Source organism: Giraffa tippelskirchi, chromosome 3 (genome assembly GCF_054371585.1).
Source record: "Giraffa tippelskirchi isolate mGirTip1 chromosome 3, T2T-mGirTip1v1.2.pri, whole genome shotgun sequence".
NCBI lineage: Eukaryota > Metazoa > Chordata > Mammalia > Artiodactyla > Giraffidae > Giraffa > Giraffa tippelskirchi.
This window is the reverse complement of record NC_137277.1, coordinates 101,914,960-101,942,930: the sequence shown is the minus strand read 5'-3', so window position 1 is coordinate 101,942,930 and position 27,971 is coordinate 101,914,960. Positions and strand designations below refer to the sequence as shown.

Genomic DNA, 27,971 nt, shown 5'->3' with positions numbered 1-27,971 from the left:
CCAATGAAAAACTCCCCACTGCTAAATACATGTTTTCATGAAAAACAAATTAGATACATTTTCCTAAGGAAAAAAATTTAAATGTATTCTTTGAATCATGCTCTACATTTTTTTCCAACACAGCTTATGCTGTTCCTTACAAAGTCAATGTTTACCAGTATATTTATATGATTTTCTTTCTTTTGTTTTCCCTCTATTTGGCAGAACACACAGTACTATATAGGCATGTGTCTGAATATTTAGCCACACTATGCCAGGAGTCCACACAATGCTTAGGACTGTTTAGTTTAACAAAGAATGTGTGGCTTTTGCATGTGCTGGCACATTTGTATGAATGGCTCCAAAAACTCTATTAATGGCAGAACATACTTGTCATTTAAAATTTACAAAAGTGCAGTGAGTTTAAACAAACCACCACCATCTTTATAAATATTTCTTTTTTTGACTTTATGCTAAAAAGAAGAAACAAACAGACAAAAAAATAAAACTACATTCTTGGAAGCATAGGGCACTACATCAGAATTTAGGGAAATAAACTTTGGGGATACTTCATTGTGGTTGCCTTTTTCCTTTTTCTGTCTTTGGATTTTTATGGATAACAAGGAGAATTTCTAATATTGAAGCAGGTATTTGAACCATTCACCGGCAGAAAGAGTTTTGTAAATGCCAAACAAGCTATTTTACCTGTACAGAGAGATTTGCTTTGTCATCTATACTAGTGCTTCTAAAATTTTAATGAAACATCTGTGATGTTGTTAAAGATGCAAATTCTGATTTAGTAAGTCTGGTTTTGTGGCCAGAAAGTCTACATTTCCAAAGATCTCACAAGTGATATATATTTCTGAGAATTGTACTTTGGAAGCAAGGATACAGACGGGGGTTGAAATTTAGGGATTTAGTCTGAATCTAACACATGCTGACAGGTCAGTTATCTTTTTTGAACTTTACTTTTACCCAATTTACTCAGTAGTTTTTTTGAAAACTTGCAAGGATGGAGCATAAAGATAACATAGTAGTATGCATATACATAAGATATATTCCAAAGGTCTGTATTTTAGCTACAGTTCCTCTGTATAGAATTGTACAGCATTCCCAGGTAGCTCAGGGGTAAAGAATTCACATGCCAGTGCAGGAGATGCAGCTTTGATCCTTGGATCAGGAATATCCCCTGAAGAGAAAATGGAAACCCACTCTGGTATTCTTGCCTGGGAAACACCATGGACAGAAGAGCCTGGTGAACTACAGTGCATGGGGTCACAAAAGAGTCAGAGATGACTTAGTGGCTAAACAACAGCATACAGAGTTTTATAGTTTTGCTTAGTTGTTTCACCTCTCTGAGTCGCAGTGTCTTCTGTAATTTGGACGTACGTCAGCTATTTCATAAGGATGTTGGAAAAATGAGTGAGACAATATATATGAAAACTCTAGATAATTTAAGGCAGTAACCTTTTAGTTGTTGAAGTCATTATTGCTACATCACTGAGTTCTTTGTCAACATCAACAATCAATGCTAATTATTATTCTGTGTTTTACATAGTGTTGTGATGTATTTTGTATTTCTCCTAGTCACCATTCTGAGTCTGCTTTCTTTCAAATTTCAATTTAAAAATTATGAGTTTGGAGTTACAACATTTCTAATGTATAGTTAATAACCCTTCCCCACGTGCAGATGTTGTTTAGGGGTAAAAACAAAAACAAAACATGAATTCCAGAATCACCACTTTGTGTTCCTGGGATTTTTAAAAGCAGGCAGATAGATTTTAAGAAAAAATACACATTGAAAATCAGAAATTTTGCTTCTTTATAAATATCCATACCTGAATACCTCTTGCAAATTATTTGTGCACCTTCAGGGGTGTTCAAAGGCCTTCCTATTTGAGATGGATTACCCTTCTCCCTTAATTTATTTCCACAGGCAATATGTATTCTGCTTTCAAGACTTAAGTCCAGAAGTATCACTTTGATGAAGTTTTCCTCAACTATGTCCTGTCCAATGACCCTACCACACAAACACATAGCTAGATATAAACTTTTCCTCTTTTGAAACCTTACAATAGGATTTATTTGAAAGATTTTTTAAAATAGAACATGCCTGTGGTATAGATATAAGTTTCATTTTCTAATTCCCCTATTAAGTAGTAACCTTGTTTTTGTTGTCATTTAGTTGCTAAGTAGTGTCTGACTCTTTTGTGACCTCATAGACTGTAGCCCAACAGGCTCCTAAGTCCATGGGATTTCCCAGGCAAGACTACTGGAGTGGGTTGCTATTTCCTTCTCCAGGAGATCTTCCTGATCTAGGGATGGAGCCTGTATCTCCTGTATTAGTAGATGGATTCTTGACCCTTGAGCCACCAGGGAAGCCACAGTAGTAAACTACAAGACCGCAAATATTTTGTGACCCTGAAATATTTAGCACATTGTTTTGTATATATCAGGTATTCATATAGTTTTAAACATCCATTTTCAAAACATATTTATTTATATATATATATATATATATATATATACTTAATATTGCATTGATATAACATGCATATGAATTGAGACATTGGGATTGACACATATATACTATTGATACTATGTATAAAATAGACAACTAATGAGAACTTCTTGTATAGCTCAGGGAATTCTACTCAGTGCTCTGTGGTGACCTAAATCAGGAGGAAATCCAAAAAACAGGTTATATATGTATATGTATAGTTGATTCATTTTGTTGTACAGTAGAAACTAACACAACATTGTAAAGCAACTATACACCAATAAAAATTAATTTTAAAAATATGCACATATAAAATATGACAAAAATTAAAAGGTGTAAAGGATAATATCATCCAAATACAAAACAGAAGCGCTAACATTTTCATCCCATACCCTAAATTCACTCACTGAAGTTTGAAACTGTCTCAGAGAATATAAAAACTTGACTTTGATGTTATATGACTGTACAGTTGTCCCTCTGTACCCTTGGGGGATTGCATCCAGAACTGGCCACAGAGACCAAAATCCGCAGATGCCCAGTTCCCATAATCAACTTTCCTTATAAGTGAATGTGGAGGACTGGCTGTATATCTAGTGTCACTATACTTTATTGAGATACTGTTCTGTGTATGTTCTCTGTGATTTTTCTCCTGAGTTTAGACGACAGAAAGAGGAAAAGAACCTGAATCAGGATCTCTTCTTATTTTCTGTGAACCTGAAGTTCAGGGGAAAAAATGATGTCTGATGCTTGGAAGGGAGATAGGTAGGAAAGAAGGCAGAGATAGGAAAGGAAGAGAAGGGAGGAGAGATCAAGGAGGAAAGAGAGGGGAGCACTCTGGTAGATTTCTGGTTGGGGAAGAAAGAGAAAATCAGCTGGTCCCAAGATTGTTAAGGACCTGAACCCCACTCCCACTATGTCAGATAGATGAGTTAGCAGTTTTCAGAAAGGAAACCTAAATAGTGAAAACAGTATTCCCAAACTTGGGGAAAATCCTCCTAACCCTTGTCTGGGATCAAAGCAAGGAACTTTTGGATTTCAAGGGACCACTAATAATTGGACCTGGATATATCATCAATCCTGTAACAGTCTGTTGGTTCTGGGCATTGCACAGTGTCCTCCAGTGCTTAAGGTTTTGATAGAAAACAGAAGCCCTAATAATTACTGAGATGAAATTTCATGCCATTCATGCTGGTTGGGATTTTAGGATCAAAACAGAGATGATTTTGAATAAGAAGAAAAATCATTCTTGCACACCTGAGTATATGTGTTCTGATGTGTATACCCACTTCACATGCTGTATTGAACCTACTACTGCTTTGAATCATTTTTCTGCTCTTTTGATGATACTTCTTACTTCTCCCATTAAGAAGCATAGCCTTTTATACGTATTATGTTCTGAACAAAAATGTTTAAGGGATGAATTCACTTTTTATAGAGTGCTATTAGTCATGCAAATTATAGGTGTTTATCTGTGATTTTGCTTTTTGTAATTATACAACAATTAATTGATTTGTATTACAATTTTTGTTTGTTTCATAGACACCCAAAAATGATAGTGAAGCCAACTCATGGTGACCAAAAGTGACAAGCACTATCCCATAATGGCTAAATACCAAGTGGTTAAAGTAATTACTATACAAGTAATTACCATGGAAATAGAATCCTATTTTATAATTACAAAGTTATTTTTTTTTCCTTCTAGAGAAGTTCTGATGTGCTCTCCATGCTGCCAAATGACTTTGCTAATAGTAAGACTAAATGTGTCTTTCAGTTTACCATTAAACAAAATCATCTTTTGAGGTGAGAGTAACACTAATGAAACTAATTACCATTTTAATAGGAAGTGAGAATAGTTATGGTGCACTTTGAAAACTTTGAAAATAAATTGATTATTGAATAATCACACTCTATGTAAAGTTTTGGTCATTCACACAAGTAACTCCTATCTAACCCAGTAATTAAATCCTTTGATGCAACTCAAGTCTGAATCTACTCACTGCATACCCTTTAGTATATTTCTTAATATGGTCCACTACTCCAGAATGTTCAACACAATTAAATCTTCCCATACGTAATCTAGTTCTTCTGCTCCAAGGACAGTAGAATACTAATCTGGAATATCATTATCTCTGATAAGATACAATTACTATCTGCTTCTACCAGCCAATAGCCATTCCAATCCTACTTAGATATTTAATAGAAATGAAATGACACACCTTGTGTATGTCTATTAATATCTACTTGAGTTTTTAATTACCCAGGAAGCCAGATATATTTTATAAAAGTGTCTTATAGGAAAAATATGTAGAAACCACAGACATAGAAAAAGATAGATACTAGTTGTCATAAAGGCAGTGAAAAGAGAGCTCAGACAACTAGCCAATCTGATCACATGGACCACAGCCTTGTCTAACTCAATGAAACTAAGCCAGGCCATGTGGGGCCACCCAAGATGGATGGGTCATGGTGGAGAGGTCTGACAGAATGTGGTTCACTGGAGAAGGGAATGGCAAACCACTTCAGTATTCTTGCCTTGAGAACCCCATGAACAGTATGAAAACGCAAAAAGATAGGACACTGAAAGATGAACTCCCCAGGTCTGTAGGTATCCAATATGCTATTGGAGATGAATCGAGAAATAACTCCAGAAAGAATGAAGGGATGGAGCCAAAGCAAAAACAATATCCAGTTGTGGATGGGACTGGTGATAGAAGTAAGGTTCGGTGCTGTAAAGAGCAATATTTCGTAGGAACCTGAAATGTTAGGTCCATGAATCAAGGCAAACAGGAAGTGGTCAAACAGGAGATGACAAGAGTGAACATCGACATTCTAGGAATCATCCAACTAAGATGGACTGGAATGGGTGAACTTAACTCAGATGACCATTATATCTGCTACTGTGGGCAGGAATCCCTTAGAAGAAATGGAGTAGCCATCATAGTCAACAAAAGAGCCCAAAATGCAATACTTGGATGCAATCTCAAAAACGACAGAATGATCTCTGTTCGTTTCCAAAGCAAACCATTCAATATCACAGTAATTCAAGTTTATCCCCTGACCAGTAATGCTGAAGAAGGTGAAATTGAACAGTTCTATGAAGACCTACAAGATCTTCTAGAACAAACACCCAAAAAGATGTCCTTTCATTACAGGGAATGGAATGCAGAAGTAAGAAGTCAAGAAACACCAGGAATAACAGGCAAATTTGGCCTTGGAGTACAGAATGAAGCAGGGCAAAGGCTAATAGAGTTCTGCTAGAGAATGCACTGGTCACAGCAAACACCCTCTTCCAACAACCCAAGAGAAGTCTCTACACATGGACATCACCAGATGGTCGACACTGAAATCAGATTGATTATATTCTTTGCAGCCAATAATGGAGAAGCTCTATACAGTTAGCAAAAATAAGACTGGGAACTGACTGTGGCTCAGATCATGAACTCCTTATTGCCAAATTCAGACTGAAATTGAAGAAAGTGGAGAAAACCAGTAGACCATTCAGGTGTGACTTAAGTCAAATCCCTTATGACTATAAAGTGGAAGTGAGAAATAGATTTAAGGGACTAGATCTGATAGACAGAGTGCCTAATGAACCATGGATGAAGGTTCGTGACATTGTACAGGAGACAGGGAGCAAGACCATCCCCATGAAAAAGAAATGCAAAGAAGCAAAATGGCTGTCTGAGGAGGCCGTACAAATAGCTGTGAAAAGAAAGGAAGTGAAAAGCAAAGGAGAAAAGGAAAGAGATATCCATTTGAATGCAGAGTTCCAAAGAATAGCAAAGAGAGATAAGAAAGCCTTCCTCAGCGATCAGTGCAAAGAAATAGAGGAAAATAATAGAATGGGAAAGACTAGAGATTTCTTCAAGAAAATTAGAGATACCAAGGGAACATTTCATGAAAAGATAGGCTCAGTAAAGGACAGATGGTAGGGACCTAACAAAAGCAGAAGATATTAAAAAGAGGTGGCAAGAATACACAGAAGAACTGTACAAAAAATTCATCATGACCCAGATAATCACAATAGTGTGATCACTCACCTAGAGCCAGACATCCTGGAATGTGAAGTCAAGTGGGCCTCAGAAAGCATCACTATGAACAAAGCTAGTGGAGATGATGGAATTCCAGTTGAGCTATTTTAAATCCTAAAAGATGATGCTGTGAAAGTGCTGCACACAATATACCAGCAAATTCAGAAAACTCAGCAGTGGCCACAGGACTGGAAAAGGTCAGTTTTCATTCCAATCCCAAAGAAAGGCAATGCCAAAGAATGCTCAAACTACTGCACAATTGCACCTATCTCACACGCTAGTAAAGTAATGCTTAAAATTCTCCAAGCCAGACTTCAGCAATATGTGAACCATGAACATCCAGATATTCAAGTTGGTTTTAGAAAAGGCAGAGGAACCAGAGATCAAATTGCCAACATCCTCTGGATCATCAAAAAAGCAAGAGAGTTCCTGAAAAACATCTATTTCTTCATTATTGACTATGCCAAAGCCTTTGACTGTGTGGATCACAATAAACTGTGGAAAATTCTGAAAGAGATGGGAATACCAGACCATCTGACCTGCTTCTTGAGAAACCTGTATGCAGGTCGGGAAGCAACAGTTAGAACTTGACATGGAAAAACATACTGGTTCCAAATAGGAATAGGAGTACGTCAAGGCTGTATATTGTCGCCCTGCTTATTTAACTTCTATGCAGAGTACATCATGAGAAACGCTGGGCTGGATGAACCACAAGCTGGAATCAAGATTGCCAGAAGAAATATCAATAACCTCAGATATGCAGATGATATTACCCTTATGGCAGAAAGTGAAGAAGAACTAAAAAGCCTCTTGATAAAAGTGAAAGAGGAGAGTGAAAAAGTTGGCTTAAATCTCAACATTCAGAAAACTAAGATCATGGCATCCGGTCCCATCACTTCATGGCAAATAGATGGGGAAACGGGAAACAGTGGCTGACTTTATTTTTGGGGGCTCTGGAATCACTGCAGATGGTGACTGCAGCCATGAAATAAAAAGACCCTTACTCCTCAGAAAGAAAGTTATGACCAACCTAGACAGCATATTAAAAAGCAGAGACATTACTTTGCCAACAAAGGTCCATCTAGCCAAAGCTATTGTTTTTCCAGGAGTCATGTATGGATGTGAGAGTTGGACTATAAAGAAACCTGAGCACTGAAGAATTGATGCTTTTGAACTGTGGTGTTGGAGAAGACTCTTAAGAGTCCCTTGGACTGCAAGGAGATCCAGCCAGTCCATCCTAAAGGAAATCAGTCCTGGATATTCATTGGAAGGACTGATGTTGAAGCTGAAACTCCAATACTTCGGCCACCTGATGCGAAGAACTTACTCTATGAAAAAGACCCTGATTCTGGGAAAGATTGACGGCAGGATGACAAAGGGATGACATAGGATGAGATAGTTGGATGGCATCACTGACTCAGTGGACATGAGTTTGAGCAAGTTCAGTAGTTGGTGAAGGCCAGAACAGCCTGCCGTGCTGCAGTCCATGGGGTCCCAAAGAGTCAGACACGACTGAGCAACTGAACTGTACTGAACTTTGTATGTATCTATACACATACATACACACACACACTCACACACACAGAGTATATGTGTATGCCACAACGTCCTTATCCACTTACCCATCACTGGACACTGAAGTTGTTTCCTTGTCTTTGCTATTGTGAATAGCAAAATAATTCTCTTTTGAACTTGAGAGTGCAGAATTTTTTTTTTTTTTTTTTGACCACACTGCACAGCCTGAGGGATCTTAGTTTCCTGACCAGAGATTGAACATAAGACCCCCAGCAGTGAAAGTGTGGAGTCCTAACCACTGAACTGTCAGGGTATTTCCCAAATATCTTTTGGGGTTATGATTTTCATTTCCTTTGGATATATTCCCAGGAGTGAAATTGTTGATTCACATGGTAATTCTATTTTTAATTTCCTGAGGATCTTCAAAACAGTTTTGCACAGTGGCTGTACCAATTTACAATACCACATATAGTGCTAAAGGGATCCCTTTCCTCCACATTGATGCCAGCATTTGTCTTCTCTTGTCTTTTTCATGATGGCCATTGTAAAAGATTTTAAGTGGTTTCTCACTGTGGGTTAGGTTTATGTTTTCCTAATGACTAGTAATGTTGAGCATCTTTTCAAGTACCTGATGGTTTTTCAAATATCTTCTATGGAAAAATGTCTGTTCGGGTCCTTTGCCTATTTTTCAATTGAGTATTTTTTTTTTAACCTTTGAACCCTATGATTTCTTTATATATTTGGGGGATTAAACTCTCATATAGTTTAATATTTTCCCCACCCCATAGGCTCTCTTTTCACTTTGCTTATTTCTTTTGCTGTGTAGAAACTTTTTAGTTTGATGTCATCCTCAGTTGGTAAAGAATCTGCCTGCAATGCAGGAGACCTGGGTTCAATCTCTGGGTTTGGGAAGATCCCCTGGAGAAGGGAAAGGCTACCCACTCCAGTATTCTGGCCTGGAAGAGTCCATGGACTGTATAGTCCATGGGATTGCAAAGAATCAGATATGACTGAGCAAATTTCACTTTCACTTTCATCCTACTTAATTTTTTTTCCATTTTTTTGATAATGTTTTTGGAGTCATATTCAAAAACCATTACCAAGACTCATGTTCAAGAGTTTTATTCTTATGTTTTTTTCCTGGAGCTTCATGGCTCCAGGTCTTAAATTTAAAAATTTAATCCATTATGAGTTAATTTTCGTGAGTAGTGTAAGCTATGGATCAAGTTTTATTCTTTTACATATGCAAACCTAATTATCTCAGCTTCATTTATTGAAAAGACTCTTTTCCCACTGAATATTTTTGGTACCCTTGTCAAATATTATATGACTATATATGCTTGAGTTTATTTCTGGGTTCTCAACTATGTTCCATTAATCTATTTGTCTCTTTTTATGCAATGCCATACTGTTTTGATAACTATAGCTTTATAGTATAGCTTGAAATCAGGAAGTTTGTTGCCACCTACTTTGTTCTTTCTTTTGCTTAGTTTGGCTATTCTAGGTCGTTTGTGGGAGTGTTTTTCCCTACATCTGTAAAATAATGCCATTGGAATCTTGACTGGGATTGCATTGAATCTATAGATGGCTTTTCATAGTAGTGATATATAAAGAATAGTAATTCTTCCAATTCATGAATGGGGACTACCTTTCCATTTATTTCTGTTTTCTTCAATTTTGTTCCTCAATATCTGGAATTTTCAGAGGACAGCTCTTTCACTTTCTCAGACAAATTTATTCTTACTATTTTATTGTTTTTGATGCTATTATGAGATTGATTTATTTCTTTTTTAGAAAATATATTGTTAGTGTACAGAAATGCTAATTTTTGTGTGTTAATTTTGTATCCTGCTATTAATACTTAATTCTTTATTGATTAGGTCTAACCATTTATTGCTTGAGCCTTTAGGACTTTCTATATATAAAATCATATCATCTGAAAATAGATACACATTTTACAACTTCCTTTTTAATTCTGATACCTTTTATTTCATCTTCTTGCCTGATTGCTTCTTGTACTATGTTAAATAGGAATAGTGAGAGTGGCACACTTGTCTTGTTCCTGATCTTAAAGAACAAACTTTCAGCCTTTCATTGTTGTATGATGTTAGCACTGAGCTTGTCATATATGGCTTTTATCATTTTGAGATATATTCCTTATTTGCCTAATTTGTTGGGGTTTTACCATGAGTGAAAGTTGAATTTTGTCAAATGATTTTTCTACTTCTACTGGAATTATGATTCTTTTCTTTCATTACTGTAATGTATCACATTTATTGAAATCCATTTGTTGAACCATCCTTGTGTCCCAGGGATTAAGCTCACTTGATTATAGTGTCTGAGCCTTTAATGTGCTGCTGAATTTAGTTTGTTACTATTTTACTGAGAAATTTTGCCTCTATATTCATCAAAGTTAAGTGATAAATTCACCAGTGAAGCCATCTGGTACTGGGCTTTCCTTCATTGAAACAAAATTGGTCTTTTCAGATTTTTATTTCTTCCTGATTTAGTCTTGGTGAATTGTATGTTTCCTAGAACTTTTCCATTTTCTCTAGGTTGTCTAGGTTGTTGATGTTTAGTTGTCCATAGTAGCCTCCTATAATCTTTGAGTTTCTGTTGTATTAGTTGCAATGTCCCTTTTCATTTATAATTTTGTTGATTTGGGTTCTTTTGGTTTTTTCTCTCAGCTAATCTAGCTAAAGATTTGTCAATTTTGTTCATCTTTTCAAGGAACTAACACTAAACTTTTTTGTTTCCTTTTTTTGTTATCTATTTCATTTATTTCTAATTTTTTATTTTCTAATTATTATTTCTTTTTTTTTTCTAACTTTGAGCTCAATTTGTTCTTTCTCTAGTTTATTAAGGTGTAGAGATAGGTTGTTTATTTGGTATATTTCTTGCTTCTTAATGTAGATATTTTTTGCTATAAACTTCTCTCTTAAAACTGCTTTTACTGCTTCCCACAAGTTCTGCTCTATTGTATTTCCATCTTCATTGTTTCAAGCAACTTTTTAATTTCCCTTTTAATTTCTTCCTTAATCTATTGGTTGTTCAGAAAAGTATTGTTTAATTTTTTTGTGTTCATGAATTTTCCAGTTTTCCTCTTGTTATTGATTTCTAATTTCATGCCATTTGGTAAGAGAAGATACTTAATATGATTTCAGTCTTCTTGAATTTACTAAGATTTGTCATGTGGCCTAACATATGCTGTACCATAGAAAATGTTCCATGAACACTTGAGAAGAATGTGTATTCTACTGTTGTTGGACAGAATGTTCTATATATATCTGTTCACTTCATTTGTGTTACAGTATTCTTCATATCAACTATTTCCTTATTGATTCTCTGTCTGGATGATCTACTCATTGTTGAGAGTGGGGTATTAAAGTCTCCAACTATTATGGTATTACTGTTTACTTTTTCTTTTAGCTCTATTCGTATTTAGGTGTTCTGATGTTGGGAGCATAAATATAGACAATTGTTATATCTCCTTGATGTATTGATCCCTTTATTATTATATAATGATTTTATTTTTGCAGTTTTTATTTTAAAGTCTATTTTGTCTGATATAAATATAGTTACCCCTGCTTTTTCTTTTTTTCTTTTCTTTTCTTTTTTTTGATTACATTTGCTGGAAATATCTTTTCCCATCTCTTCACACTTAATCTAGGTGTGTCACACTTAGTCTTGTAGGGATTGTATCGTTGGATCTCTCTCTCTCTTTTTTTTTTAAATCTATTTAACAGTTCTATGTTTTCTAATGAAACAACTTAATTTATGTTTAAAGTAATTATTGATAAGTAAAGACTTCCTGTTGCCATTTTGTTAAGTGTTTTCCAGTTTCTTTATAGATCTATTCTTCCATGTTTCTTATCCTGCTATCATCTTTTGTAACTAATAACAGATTTTTGTAGCTATGGTTATTTTTATTACATTCATTTACTAACTTTTAAACTAAGAGTTGTAAGTAAGTGAGGCATTACTAGTATCATATTGTAGAATATAATTCTGACTATATGTTTACCACTACTACTGAGATTTACACTACCTTTTTCTGTTTTTATGATGTTAATTAATATTCTTTTACTTCCACTCAAATAATTCCATTTAGCATTTCTTCTAAGGCAGATTTGATGGTAATGAATTCCCTCATGTATTGTTTGTTTGAAAAATTATTTATCGCTTTATTTCTGAAGGACAGTCTTGCCAAGTATTAGAAGTTTTGGTTAACAGTTACTTTCTTTCAATATTGGTCTTGGTCTCTGTCATGAGGGGGTGCTTCAGTTTCACCCTGAAGTTCTCAAATTCTCTAGGTTGTATCTTATTCTTGAATAGTTGTTAATTCTTTTTCTTGTGAGGGGGAGAGAACTCAGGAGCAACTTGTGTTAACATCTTTGTTGATGTCACTCCTTCATTAGATTTTTTTTTTTTTTTTAGATACATGATTATGTGCAAAAATGTGTGGAAAAAACTACAAATGGTGTGGAATCCTGAGTGTGGAGATGAAAGTTAACTGGGAAAGACAAAGAAGAATTTAAGAAGTAAAATTTTACCTGGGCCTCAAAGATTGGTTAAGATTTGAATAGGTAAAGGAAATTATGAAGATCACACTCATTAAAATGAATTAGTCTTTGCAATTCCTATTTACTGTCTTGAAAAAAGTAAGAGCCTCACCAAGAAGCCCTAAAATTCCAGGAATGGATAAGGAAATTATATTCTCCCTATTAGGGAAATTTTTCTTCTAGAAAAGAATTGTATCTAGATACTTTGCTTAGCAAGAAAGGAAGACTAGATAAGTTTCAATAAAAATAAAAGTATAAAGGGACTCCCTTGGTCATCCAGTAGTTAAGTCTCTGTACTTCCAGTGCAAGGGATGTGGGTTTGATTCTTGATTAGGGAACTAAGATCTTGCATGCCATGTGGCCCCCCCCAAAAATAAAAATAAAGTAATAATCTTTTAAAATAAATAAATGTTTGGTGGTGGTTCAGTCTCTAAGTCATATCCGACTCTTGTGATCCCATGGTCTGTAGCCTGCTAGGCTCCTCTGTCCATGGGATTCTCTAGGCAAGAATACTGAAGTGAATTGCCATTTCCTTCTCCAGGTGATCTTCCCAACCCAGGGATCAAAACCCCATCTCCTGCATTGCAGGCAGATTCTTTACTAACTGAGCTACCAGGGAAGCCCCCCAAAAGTGAAAATTGCTCAGTCCTTTCCAACTCTTTGTGACCGCATGGACTATCCAGTCCATGGAGTTCTTCAGGCCAGAATACTCGAGTGGGTAGCATTTTCCCTTTAATAGTGGATCTTTTCAACCCATGAATTAAACTGGGGCCTCCTGCATTGCAGGCAGATTCTTTACCAACTGAGCTATCAAAGAAGCCCATATATGTATAAATATATATGTATAAATAAATGTATAAATAAAAGTAAAAAGACATGTCTATATCAAAGGCATAATCAAGCATGGATGGAAAACATATTGCGTCTGTTTAAAACAAGTATAGAACAATAATTTACTTCCAAGAAAAGGTTAAAAATCCAGGCAACAGGTATCATAATATGTATTAGCCAACTGTGAAAACATAAATACAAAATAACATTTTTAAATGCCAGCAAAGATTAAAGATCTCTAAAAGTTATTTTTAAATAGATCTTCCACTTCCTTCTACATTTCCTTTTTATTATTTTTACACAGTTTAGATAAGAATTATGAAGGCAATAACTTGTTGGAATTTTGATACAGATGTTTTATATGTTCCTGACAAGACACTCAAAGTAACTCTCTATTGTTTATAATTTTTTTCTTTTTATGACTCATATGCTCAATGAGTAGTTTAATTTTTTGGTTTGGAGTCTTAGACGATGGCAAGTTTTATTAAAGTTAAATATGACACAGCATTCTCTTTAACCAAACATGAACACAGACCCCTCAGTGAGAATGAGGTGTGAATAAGCATTAAAGACTATTAAAATAGAGCATAAGGATGCGAAGGTATTGATTGTAGTATGTTTCTAATACAATGTAACAGCAAAGCCTGGATAATTTCTTTTTTCTCTCCACTATTGTAAACCAACAGCATTGATGATAAATGGTATTTATCAAACTCTAATAACTAAAAAACATGTTTTTTGAAACAGTTTCCTACATTTAATGCCGTTGGATACATGTGAAATGCTTTTTGGTAGGACTTTCAAAAAATCTTCCATATTCAAAGAAAGAGACAAAATCATTGTCATATATACGCAATAAAATCTAACTAGAAAGCTTCTCATCACCCTCACAATAGGTTGGTATTTTCTTGCATTTCTTCTCATGGTACATTTCAACAGCTCTCCTTACTCTTCTCTCTCTCTCTCTCAGCAATAAAAGCTACTCATTTTTCTTTATGTAAGTGAATTTATTTGAAGATTTCAGCTGAGTTCTTTACCTAAACCCCACAGATGTATGCCATATAATTGTTGCCACATTCTTGATTATCAATAAGATACATTGCCCCGATAATTTGAAATCCTTGACAAATTTAATGGACATTTTATGTAGTGTTTCTTGACTGGAAAACGTCAAGCAGAAAAAGGCAAAGCAACATAGTCTATGTAAGCTCTCCACTGAATATGAAGGGCTGCCTAAGACACGTAGCTGACTGCCAGGTTTCTAATCACAAAGCTAAATGACTCTGGTGTTATCAAACTTATTTCTTCCAAATACTCAAGTACTAAAATGACAAATCATAGGGGTGGCTGTTAGCCTGAAGACACTTCTGTTCTATTATTTAAAGTCTGTTTTTTTTTTTAATGTCTGAGATTTCTATGTGGAAAAAATAATGAACTTTAAGAAATGTCACTTTTACTAACAGAAATTATGGCTTGAACACCTGAATATGAATATTAAATACAAAAAAGTACATTTAAATGATGTTAAGGTTGTGACACAAACTGACAAAAGCAGCAAAATTCAAAGTTAAGGATGACACTCTACCTTAACTCACCCTGTTATGAGGGGGAAAAGGGCACCAGAGTGTACAGCTGAAAATGCTATCTTGGCCTTCATTCTCCATTGCCTGATTGTGTCACATAATGTTTTACTCTTCATATTATTTAATTGGTGTTTGGCATTTGGTTCTCTCTCTTTAGCTTGAGAGAATTTTTGGTGCCCATTTATAAAATGTTACTTGCAAACCTACACATATTGATACTGTGCATTTTGGGGTCACTCTTAGGAGAGAGATCATTTGAGTTATTTAGAGAATGTGTTTATGTGTGTGTCTGTTGGGAGAGAGGCATTTATCAAACAATATGTGTACTTTGTATAAGACAGAAAATACAAACCAACAATTTTGGGGCATTGAATCTGTGCCAAGTATTATTCTAACTGTTTACAGGTATGAACTTCTTCAATACACACACACACAAATCTATGAGAAAATTATCACTTTCATCATCATCATCACCAGTATATTCATTTTTAGTTCGGTTCAGTTCAGTCACTCAGTCGTGTCCAACTCTTTGCGACCCCATGAATCACAGTATTCCAGGCCTCCTTGTCCATCACCAACTCCCGGAGTCTACCCAAACCCATGACCATTGAGTTGGTGATGCCATCCAGCCATCTCATCCTCTTTTGGCCCCTTCTCCTCCTGCCCCCAATCCTTCCCAGCATTAGGGTCTTTTCCAATGAGTCAGCTCTTCGCATGAGGTGGCCAAAGTATTGGAGTTTCAGCTTCAACATCAGTCCTTCCAATGAACACCCAGGACTGATCTCCCCTAGGATGGACTGCTTGGATTTTCTTACAGTCCTGGAAACTGAGACTCAATGACTCCAGCTGAGACCACATAGCTAATACCCACCAAAGTCAAGATTCAAACCTGGACTCCAAGCAGTCAAGTTCTTAATCATTATGACCAACAGATATGAAAGTGACAAGAATGTCACAAATATCCTTCTACAGCAACTAGTACACAACTATAGCCAAAGAAGAATTTCTAGGTCCCATCAAGCAAGCATCTGTTTAGTTTGAGCACCTATTATATACAAAGCATTAGAATATGTGCTTTGGATAAGCAGAAAGAGGCAAGAGGAAATAACAATTATAAGGAATAGACTACATGCTAGATGTTTCACTGAGGAGCATTCAAGCGCTGTATCTTCTAACTGCTTTATGTGTGTGTGCAGTCACTCAGTCATGTCCGACTCTTTGCAGCTTCATGGGCTGTAGCCCCCCAGGCTCCTGTGTCCATGGAATTTTCCAGGCAAAAATACAAGAGTCGTTTGCCATTTATTACTCCGGAGCATCTTCCTAACCCAGGAATTGAACCTGTGTCTCTTTGCGTTTCCTGCGTTGTCAGGCAGATTCTTTATCACTGCGCCACCTGGGAAGATGCTTGTTTTTAAAATCACTCTAACTGTATTCTAATTCTGGTTTTAAAGATGAGTAAACTGACACTCAAAAAGATTAAATAATTTGGATAAAACCACACACAAATTCTGGTGTTGCTAAAGCTATGCACACTTTTTCAAGACACCTAACTTTTCTGATGCTTGCTTTTCGTTGTATAAACAGCCCTCATAGGGTTATTGTAGTTTACTCTCTTGCATTTTCCAACGGAATTCTATTGCCAATCTATAAATCAACAAATATTTGCTTGAAACTAACATGTCAACTGGGCTGCGGTGGCAAACTGAGTGCAGCGGAGAGGAGCTACCCCGGGCCAGAGGTCAGCGGCGGCAGTCGAGAGGAGTTACCACGAGTCCAAGGTAAGGGTCTGCTACTGCACTTTTTTGAAGCAGCCGTGAAGAGAGACCCCGTGTCCAAGGTAAGAGAAACCCAGGTAAGACGGTGGGCACTGAGAGAGGGTATCAGGGGGCAGACAGGCTGAAACTACAGTCACGGACAACTAGCGAATCTGATCACATGGACCACAGCCTTGTCTAACTCAGTGAAACTAAGCCATGCCGCGTGGGGCCAGCCAAGAAGGACGGGTCATGATGGAGAGGTCTGACAGAATGTGGTCCACTGGAGAAGGGAATGGCAAACCACTTCAGTATTCTTGCCTTGAGAACACCATGAACAATATGAAAAGGCAAAAAGATAGGACACTGAAAGATGAATTCCCCAGGTCGGTAGGTGCCCACTGTGCTACCGGAGATCACTGGAGAAATAACTACAGAAAGAATGAAGGGATGGAGCCAAAGCAAAAACAACACCCAGTTGTGAATGGGACTGGTGATAGAAGCAAGATTTGATGCTGTAAAGAGCAATATTGCATAGGAACCTAGAATGTTAGGTCCATGAATCAGGGCAAATTGGAAGTGGTCAAACAGGAGATGACAAGAGTGAACATCGACATTCTAGGAATCAGTGAACTAAGATGGACTGGAATGGGTTAATTTAACTCAGATGACCATTACATCTACTACTGTGGGCAGGAATCCCTTAGAAGAAATGGAGTAGCCATCATAGTCAACAAAAGAGTCCGAAATGCAGCACTTGGATGCAATCTCAAAAACGACAGAATGATCTCTCTTCGTTTCCAAGGCAAACCATTCAATATCACGGTAATTCATGTCTATGCCCCAACCAGTAATGCCAAAGAAGCTGAGGTTGAACAGTTCTATGAAGATCTACAAGATCTTCTAGAACTAACACCCAAAAAAAGATGTCCTTTTCATTATAGGGGACTGGAATGCAAAAGTAGGAAGTCAAGAAACACCAGGAATAAGAGGCAAATTTGGCCTTGGAGTACAGAATGAAGCAGGGCAAAGGCTAATAGAGTTTTGTCAAGAGAACACACTGGTCATAGCAAACACCCTATTCCAACAACCCAAGAGAAGACTCTACACATGGACATCACCAGATGGTCAGTAATGAAATCAGATTGATTATATTCTTTGCAGCCACTAATGGAGAAACTCTATACAAGAGTCAGCAAAAACAAGACCGGGAGCTGACTGGATCAGATCATGAACACCTTATTGCCAAATTCAGACTGAAATTGAAGACAGTGGAGAAAACCACTAGACCATTGAGGTATGACCTAAATCAAATCCCTTTTGACTATACAGTAAAAGTGAGAAATAGATTTAAAGGACTAGATCTGATAGACAGAATACCTGATGAACTATGGATGGAGGTTTGTGACATTATACAGGAGACAGGAATCAAGACCAACCCCATGGAAAAGAAATGCAAAGAAGCAAAATGGCTGTCTGAGGAGGCTGTAAAAATAGCTGTAAAAAGACGGGAAGCTAAAAGCAAAGGAGAAAAGGAAAGATATACCCATTTGAATGCAGAGTTACAAAGAATAGCAAGGAGAGATAAGAAAGCCTTCCTCAGCAATCAATGCAAAGAAAAGGAAGGAAAACAATAGAATGGGAAAGACTAGAGATCTTTTCAAGAAAATTAGAGATACCAAGGGAACATTTCATGCAAAGATGGGCTCAATAAAGGACAGAAATGGTAGGGACCTAGCAGAAGCAGAAGATACTAAGAAGAGGTGGCAAGAATACACAGAAAAACTACAAAAAAGTTCTTCATGATCCAGACAATCACGGTGGTGTGATCACTCACCTAGAGCCAGACATTCTGGAATGTGAAGCCAAGTGAGCCTTAGGAAGCATCACAATGAACAAAGCTAGTGGAGGTGATGGAGCTCCAGTTGAGCTATTTCAAAGCCTAAAAGATGACGCTGTGAAAGTGCTGCACTCAATATGCGGGCAAATATGGAAAACTCTGCAGTGGCCACAGGACTGGAAAAGGTCAGTTTTCATTCCAATCCCAAAGAAAAGCAATGACAAAGGATGCTCAAACTACCACACAATTGCACTCTTATCACACGCTAGTAAAGTAATGCTTAAAATTCTCCAAGCCAGGCTTCAGCAATACGTGAACCATGAACTTCCAGATGTTCAAGCTGGATTTAGAAAAGGCAGAGGAACCAGAGATCAAATTGCCAACATCCTCTGGATCATCGAAAAAGCAAGAGAGTTCTAGAAAAACATCTATTTCTGCTTCATTTACTATGCCAAAGTCTTTGACTGTGTGGATCACAGTAATCTGTGGAAAATTCTGAAAAAGATGGGAATACAAGACCACCTGACCTCTTGAGAAACCTGTATGCAGGTCAGGAAGCAACAGTTAGAAATGGACATGGAACAACAGACTGGTTCCAAATTGGAAAAGGAGTACATCAAGGCTGTATATTGCCACCCTGCTTATTTAACTTCTATGCAGAGTGCATCATGAGAAACACTGGACTGGAGGAAACACAAGCTGGAATCAAGATTACCAGGAGAAATATCAATAACCTCGGATATGCAGATGACACCACCCTTATAGCAGAAAGCAAAGAAGAACTAAAGAGCCTCTTGATGAAAGTGAAAGTGGAGAGTGAAAAAGTTGGCTTAAAGCTCAACATTCAGAAAATTAAGATCATGGCATCCGGTCCCATCACTTCATGGCAAATAGATGGGGAAACAGTGGCGGACTTTTTTTTCTGTGCTCCAAAATCACTGCAGATGGTGACTGCAGCCATGGAATCAAAAGACACTTACTCCTTGGAAGGAAAGTTATGACCAACCTAGACAGCATATTAAAAAGCAGAGAGATTACTTTGTCAACAAAGGTCTGTCTAGTCAAGGCTATGGTTTTTCCAGTGGTTGTATGGATAAGAGAGTTGGACTATAAAGAAACCTGAGCACCGAAGAATTGATGCTTTTGAACTGTGGTGTTGGAGAAGAAGCTTGAGAGTCCTTTGGACTGCAAGGAGATCCAACCAGTCCATCCTAAATGAGATCAGTCCTGGGTGTTCACTGGAAGGACTGACCTTGAAGCTGAAACTCCAATACTTTGGCCACCTGATGCAAAGACCTGACTCACTGGAAAAGCCCCTGATGCTGGGAAAGATTGAGGGCAGTAGGAGAAGGGGACGACAGAGAATGAGATGGCTGGATGGCATCATCAACTCGATGGACATGGGTTTGAGTGGACTTAGGGAGTTAGTGATGGACAGGGAGGCCTGGCGTGCTGCGGTTCATGGGGTCGCAAAGAGTCAGAATTGACTGAGTGACTGAACTGAACTGAACATGTCAACTATGTTTTCCTGAAATATTTAAGGATAAATTCACATTGGTCACAGTATAACACACAGGCTTTGTTGGTAAAAAAGAGAAAAATGGTGATTAACAGCAGACAACTCTATCTCACTTCCACTTCTATAAATGTTCATCTAATAATTAAGCAAATATGACATAAAAGCTTTGTGTTACATTGCTAAAAAGAATCCTAGAGAGTATCTCAACCAAACTTCTTCTTATTGAAGTGTAAACTGAGTTCTCCCCACAATTGAATAGCCTATACTAGACCTAGGGTTAGAATTAAAGTCCCTGACTCCCAAGTGAATACATTTGCACTTTGCCATTCTTTCAGTCATCAACTGTAGATGCTATCTTTGTTTTAGAAGTTAAGCTTTATTTTCTGATAGTTTTCATCCAAATATATTGAGGCAAAGTTGACAGACACTGATGACAATGGTATTCAGTGATACTAAAGTGATTGAGAAATAAACACTCATATAATTCAAGATAATTTGAATTATTTTAACTCAGAAAGACATCAAGTTTTTATAAAGAAATACAAAAAAGTTTATAAAGTTGAGCATGACAATAAACCAAATGAGGCCTATACAAAGCACAATGACCTGTGTCACTTCTCAGCCAGCCTCTTTTGTGTTCTCATTCCCCTCTGCCATGGTGACAAGCAATGTCATCAACAGGGAACAGGCATCACATCATCAGCCCGAGTCCTATAAAAAAGAGAACTGCAACTCACCCACAGTAAGCATGTCCAAAATGGACATGCAGCATGAGCTGGAAATAAATATTTTGGGATTCTTTTATTTGAAGTCATTTATTACCATGGAATAAGCTAGCCCAGTGGTTATCAATTTTTAACATCTACCAGAATCACCTAGTCCCACGCCCAGAGTTTCTCATTCATAAAATGTTAGTTGCTCAGTCGTGTCTGACTCTTTGTGGCTCCATGTGCAGGCATACTTTGCACACTATTATTCAATTTATTCTTCTATTTAAGTTTATAGTATGCACATGTATTGAATGGATGTACCATAATTTACTTAATCTATTATCAACAAGCATTTAGATTATCTTCATTTTTCATTGCAATGGACATTTTTTATATACATTTTTAATATTTGTATAAAAATCCTTAGTATTTGAAACTTTTAACAAAAATACAGTAAAAGAAATCAGTAAGCTTATAAACCTTCTTTACATATTCTCCCATAAAAGTGAAAAGTTTCAGGGTTTCCTTTTCAAGTTTATAATTTACTGTTTTTGTTTATTCGAACAGTGCTCCTGATGGGAGGAATTCAGGATTATTATTGAAACATCTAATTCAGTGTTAAGCACTAGGAAAAGTACTGCATTTTTCTAGTTTGTAATGATCTGAAACTGAAAACTAATTCAGGTATAGTTAAATTTCATTACCAAGTGCCTTTCAATTCTTTGCTGAATCACTATTGGTTAATAGACTTTGTTCCTAGAACACATGCTTTTTTTCCAAAACAGTGTGTGTATAGGATATGTGTATATACATAATTATAGAGTAAATATTTAGAGAAAATCCTAGTATAAATTATAAATTTATAAATTTATAAATTTTCTGAATTTTTGGCAATAATGAAAATTACCTTTATAATATGTATATAATAGTGTATGAGGAGATATAATATTGCTATTTCAAAATACAAAACAGTATAAAAGATGCACATATTATGAAGAGCTAAAAGAAGCAATACAAAATTAGTGGTCCACAACTTTAGAGAGTAGCCTAAGAAAAAAATAGTAATAATAATAATCATACATAAATCATCATTAAAATTTATGAAGTATATTTTTCATTATGTCATAATTCTCACTGCAGAAATTGCAAATTATATACAAGCTCAAAAAGAAAAAAAAATAAAACTTTTAATAAGATCTGTTTTATTTTTTAAGAGTATACTTTTAATTAATATTTTAAAATTAAGCTGCCAGATTAAAATATATAACTGTAGATTTCAGAATTTTAATGTTGAATAAATGTTCCTTTTGTCAAGGTTAAAAAGAGCATGTTGAAAAATAAAGATACTAAATATACAGCTGATTGTACTAAAATAGAAAGAATTCCAACAACACAAGAGACTGCTCTACAAATATATATATCAGATGGTCAATACTGAAATCAGATTGATTATTTTCTTTGCAGCCAAAGATGGAGAAGCTCTATACAGTCAGCAAAAACAAGACTGGGAGTTGACTGTGGCTCAGATCATGAACTCCTTATTGCAAAATTCAGACTTAATTGAAGAAAGTAGGGAAAACCACTCAGGTATGACCTAAATCAAATCCCTTACAATTATACAGTGGAAGTGACAAATAGATTCAAGGGATTAGATCTGATAGACAAGAGTCCCTGAAGAACTATGGACAGAGGTTTGAAATATTATATAGGAGGCAGTGATCAAGACCATCCCCAAGAAAAAGAAATGCAAAAAGGCAAAATGGTTGTCTGAGGAGGCCTTACAAATAGCTCTGAAAGGAAGAGAAGCAAAAGGCAAAGGAGAAAATGAAAGATATACCCCATTTGAATGTAGAGTTCCAAAGAATAACAAGAAGAGATAAGAAAGCCTTCCTCAGGGATCAACCCAAAGAAATAAAGGAAAACAATAGAATGGGAAAGACTAGAGATCTCTTCAAGAAAGTTAGAGATATCAAGGGAACATTTCATGCAAAGATGGGCACAATAAAGGACAGAAATGGTATGGACCTAACAGAAGCAGAAGATATTAAGAAGAGGTGGCAAAAATACACAAAGAACTATACAAAAAAAAAAAAATCTTCATGACACAGATAACCATGATGGTGTGATCACTGTACTAGAGCCAGACATCCTGGAATGAGCCTTAGGAAGCATCACTAGGAACGAAGCTAGTGGAGGTGATGGAATTCCAGCTTAGCTATTTCAAATCCTAAAAGATGATGCTATGAGAGTGCTGCACTCAATATGCCAGCAAATTTGGAAAACTCAGCAGTGGCCACAGGACTTGAAAAGGTCAGTTTTCATGCCAATCCCAAGGAAAGGCAATGCCAAAGAATGTTCAAACTACTGCACAATTGCACTCATCTCACATGCTAACAAAGCAACACTCAAAATTTTCCAAGCTAGGCTTCAACAGTACATGAACCATGAACTTCTAGATGTTCAAGCTGGTTTTAGAAAAGGCTGAGGAACCAGAGATCAAATAGCCAACATCCGTTGCAGCATAGAAAAAGTAAGAGAATTCCAGAAAAACATCTGCCTCTACTTTATTGACTACGCCATAACCTTTGACTGTGTGAATCACAACAAACTGTGGAAAATTCTTCAAGAGATTGGAATACCAGACCACCTTACCTCTCTCCTGAGAAATCTGTAAGCAGGTCAAGGAGCAACAGTAAGAACCAGACGTGGAACAATGGACTGGTTCCAAACTGGGAAAGGAGCATGTCAAGGCTGCATATTGTCACTACTTATTTAACTTATAAGCAGATTATATCATGTGAAATGCCAGGCTGGATGAAACACAAGCTGGAATCAAGATTGCTGGGAAAAATATCAATAATCTCAGATACTCAAACAACAACACCCTTATGGCAGAAAGCAAAGAGGAAGTAAAGAGCCTCTTGATGAAAGTGAAAGAGGAAAGTGAAAAAGCTCATTTAAAACCAAATATTCAGAAAACTAAGATCATAGCATCCAGTCCCACCACTTCATGGCAAATAGACGGGGAAACAATGGAAACAGCGACAGATTTTATTTTCTTGGGCTTCAAAATCACTGCAGATGGTGACTGCAGCCATGAAATAAAAAGATGTTTATTCCTTGGAAGAAAAGCTATGACTAACCTAGATAGCACATTAAAAAGCAGAGACATTACTTTGCCAACAAAGGTCCATCTAGTAAAAGCTATGGTTTTTCCAGTAGTCGTGTATGGATGTGCGAGTTGAACCATAAGGAAAGCTTAGCACCGAATAATTGATTCTTTTGAACTGTGATGTTGGAGAAGACTCTTGAGAGTCCCTTGGACTGCAAGGAGATCAAACCGGTCAATCCTAAAGGAAGTCAGTCCTGAATATTCATTGGAAGGACTGATGCTGAAGCTGTAACTCCAATTCTTTGGCCATCTGATGCAAAGAACTGACTCAATGGAAAAGACCCTGATGCTGGGAAAGATGGAAGGCAGGAAGAGAAGGGGACAACAGAGGATGAGATGGTTGGATGACATCATGGACTCGATGGACATGAGTTTGAGCAGCTCCAGGAGTTGGTGATGGACAGGGAAGGCTGGCGTGTACTAGTCCATGGGGTTGCAAAGAGTCGGACACAACTGAATGACTGAACTGAACTGAGAGAAAATTACAGAACTTCCCAGGTGGTGCCAGTGGTATAGAACCTGCCTGACAATGAAGTAGAAATAAGAGACACAGGTTTGTTCCCTGAGTCATGAAGATCCCATGAAAGAGGGCATGGAAACCCACTTCAGTGTTTTTGCCCAAAATCCTATGAACAGAGGGCTACAGCCCATAGGGTCGCAAAGTGTTGGACACACCTTAAGCAACTTAGTATGCATGCATAGAGAATTATATTTTCAGATTGCCAAGAAAGAGGTGACTGGGGCATCCCTTCAGCTTTCTTCTTGGTTTTTAAAAAACTATGAGGTTTTTTTTTTAATGTAAAAGCAAGAGAAGTGAATCAATATGCAAAAATTGTTTTTCATTTAGAATTTGGCTGACTACTTTATATCCTCATATATAACCTCATATGACCAAAAGCTGCCATCATCCAATTAACCAAAGAAGCAGAGAGGCATCATTGAGAAGGACAAAAGTAAAGCAATGTGTAGAGAACTTCTAAATAAGACTCTGACTTTTTGATTTTTCCTTTGAACTAAGGCCCCTTCCAGGATGCTCTAGGAAGCAACTGGCTTGTTCATGTGGAAGGATTGTCAGTGGTGGACACAGCTGTGTAAATCTGGCACACTGTGTGTGTGTGTGTGTGTGTGAGTGTGTTTCCCAAGATTTGCCAGCTTTCTAACCTCCCTCACCCCACAGTTCTTGCTCAGAGTCCTCTAATCCTCCTCTGAGAACACATGATTTAAGCCTGAACCCTGCCTCTCCCACCCTGGCCCCCGTGCGGAACCTGCCATTACATTCAGTTAAGAGGGTTTTCTCTTGACTGTTTTCAAACAACATTTGGGGGGAAATGGAGAAAATAAATAGTACCAAAACTTATTTAGTTTCCTTTTGTATGAAACCTATGTCTCCTGCTGCCTTTTGAAACCCTGGCCTCTATTATGACTTTTATAGGCTAATGCAATATTGGAGAAAATATCTGCAGCCCATTGAGAAGGAACAATATTGGTTTCAAGAGCCTACAGCATTTATCTAGATGAGCTTAAAGAATATCACTCAAAACCAACAACAAATACCCAAGTAATATTTAACTACACAAGGACCTGAACTGTGAGGAATTTCATAACTTGCTTCTTTAAAGAAAAACTAATGAAATTAATAGCTGGGTTAAAGCTAGATTTTTCTATCTTGTAAATTACTCTATTTGTTTATTTAAAAAATGATCTAGGTTGATGAATTTTGTCTTCAAACAAGTAGGAAATCCTTTTCTTTGACTATCTTATCCATTCAGGTACTCATTTGGCCAATAAATATTTCTTAACCATCTGCTATGTGTCAGCAATGTTTTAGGTGTTCAGAATACAGCAATGAACAAATGATGCCAAACCCTAAACAGACGTATACAAATACTGGACCTCACTGAATTTAAATTCTAGCAGAGGAGACAGATTATAAACAAGAAACATAATAAATATGTAAATTATGTGGCATTTTAGAAAATGATATATGCTCTGGACAAAAATAAAGCAGAATAAGGAAGACTGGAAGTTCTCAGAGGAGTTGCAACTTTAAATAGCTGGTCAGGGTAGATAATACTGTGAAACTAATACTTGAGCAATGACTTTAAAGAAGTGAGGAAGTTAGCCATACATTATTTTGGAGGAAGACCATGTCATTTGGGGAGACTGTGAAACAAGAAGGTCAGTATGACTGGATAAGGAGAGTAAAGGGGAGAGTGGTAGGAAATGAGATGGAATGAAGATGTAATGTGCTGTGTGTGCTCACTCAGTCATGTCTAACTCTGTGACCCCATGGAGTGTAGCTCTCCAGGCTCCTCTGTCCATGGGGATTCTCCAAAAAGAATTCTGGAGTGAATTGCCATGCCCTCTTCCAGGGGATCTTCCCAACCCAGGGATTGAACCCAGGTCTCCCACATTGCAGGTGGATTCTTTACCATCTAAGCCACCAGGGATAATTCTGGTGAAGATATAATAAGGAATAACAAATCTGTTTTCTATATAGACCTGCTTCTTTTACTTTAACCTTTGTGTTTTATTGTTTTTGCTAAATAACGTTGCCTATAGCTTAAAGTATACATAATGGCCTAACTCAGAGAACCCTGCATCTCCCCCTCCCATGCCTGAATGTAAGACTAAACTACCTCTGTTTAGCTCACAGTAAACATCCTGACCCAGCCCACCTGTGATGGGTGCAGGAAAGAAGAAATTAAGACATCACCTTCAGGAGTCTGGCCTAAACCAGGAAATATTTGCAACAACTTATGTCCTTTTTACTTTACCTCCTCACCACCCATCACTCCCCCATCTCCACCCCACACTTTGTTCTATAAAAGAAACTAGCATCCACACCCCAGTAAAATGATTCTCTAGGACAGATGCTGGTAGTCCACCACCATCTCAGACTTCTGGCTTTCCCAATAAACCTACTATTCCTTGCCCCAACACTCTGTCTTTGGATTTACTGGCCTGTTGTGTGGTGAGAAGAATGAGCTTGGAATCAGTAACAAAGGTACCAAGCTGTGTAGGGCCTGGTTGAACATGTGAGAATTTTGGTCTTTTTCTCTGAAATGGGGAGGCATATAAGGGTTGTGAATAGAAGAGTAAGTAACCTATTTTACAAGGGTCCCTTTAGCTATGAAAGCCCTTCAGAGATGGGAATATGGGTGGATACATGGAAAACAATTATGAGATGTTTGTAGTCATTTTAATGACAGATAATAGATACTCTTACCATCTAGCTTGAAAGCAATTTAAGTATTTTTGCTGAAAGAAAAATGTTTGTCCTATTTTATGTCTACTTGATAAAATATTGCTAATTAAAAGTTCTGCAGTCATGGTCCTCAAAGCAGGGTAAGTTGATGATTTAGGCTAAGTTGTGAACTACACATGAATCTTGGTATTGTAGTTCTGAAATGCCTCTTCTTCCTCTAGGTCTCTAATGGTTTATCATGGTCATTTGGTGACCCTACAAAGTCACTATGAATATGCTCAGTACCTGGGAGGGAAGATAGAAACTTACTAATAATGTAAATCCCACTTGTTTACTTGATAGTATTTCAAATTGTATAGTCAGTATTTTCTAAATCTTCTAAATATGAGGAAAAGCAATGCACCCACTTTGGTTACAAGGAGATAAATAAACAAAACTCCAGTTGTTAGCTTTGGCTGTTGACATGCAAGTCAAGGAGATCCTGCCTTGAGGTATCTGTTTAACTAGGCCTAGACATAGGAGATGGGAGGTGCACGGGGTGGGGAGAGGTGGTTGGAACTAATGTGACCGCAGCCCAGAATTTCCCAGTCTGTTCATCAAATAGAGGTTGCTGGAGAAATTAGCAGTTGTGTTTTTTTGTTTTGTTTTTACCAAAGGCGAGTTCTTAGGGATTGCTATCTTCAAGTTAAACAAATACATTAACATCAGAGCTTGTCACAACCTTTAATATGCTAACTTTCTTCATAAACCTGCAAGAATGTAATACA

At 37.0% G+C, this 27,971-nt stretch overlaps 1 protein-coding gene and 2 long non-coding RNA genes across 10 annotated transcripts in view; 2 read left to right on the top strand and 1 right to left on the bottom strand.

Moving 5' to 3' along the window:
- The window catches only part of LOC145542216 (uncharacterized), a 41,380-nt gene extending 39,235 nt beyond the window's left edge, over positions 1-2,145 (bottom strand). For 7 of the 8 annotated variants that reach the window (XR_014079677.1, XR_014079674.1, XR_014079676.1 and 4 more), the window contains exon 1: positions 1,818-2,145. The gene's annotated coding sequence lies outside the window, so the exon portion shown is untranslated. Of the gene's footprint in view, positions 1-1,330; positions 1,409-1,817 lie in introns of those variants that run through there. The other variant, XR_014079678.1, reaches the window with a different exon arrangement.
- A 1,468-nt stretch (positions 2,146-3,613) lies between these two features.
- LOC145542215 (uncharacterized) lies at positions 3,614-18,333 on the top strand. Its single transcript, XR_014079672.1, has 2 exons — positions 3,614-8,208; positions 17,766-18,333. It is a non-coding gene; the product is annotated as an uncharacterized LOC145542215 (long non-coding RNA).
- A 310-nt stretch (positions 18,334-18,643) lies between these two features.
- On the top strand, positions 18,644-25,353 carry LOC145542213 (uncharacterized). The gene is made up of 3 exons (XR_014079671.1): positions 18,644-18,780; positions 21,392-21,508; positions 22,289-25,353. It is a non-coding gene; the product is annotated as an uncharacterized LOC145542213 (long non-coding RNA).
- Positions 25,354-27,971: the final 2,618 nt, after the last annotated feature.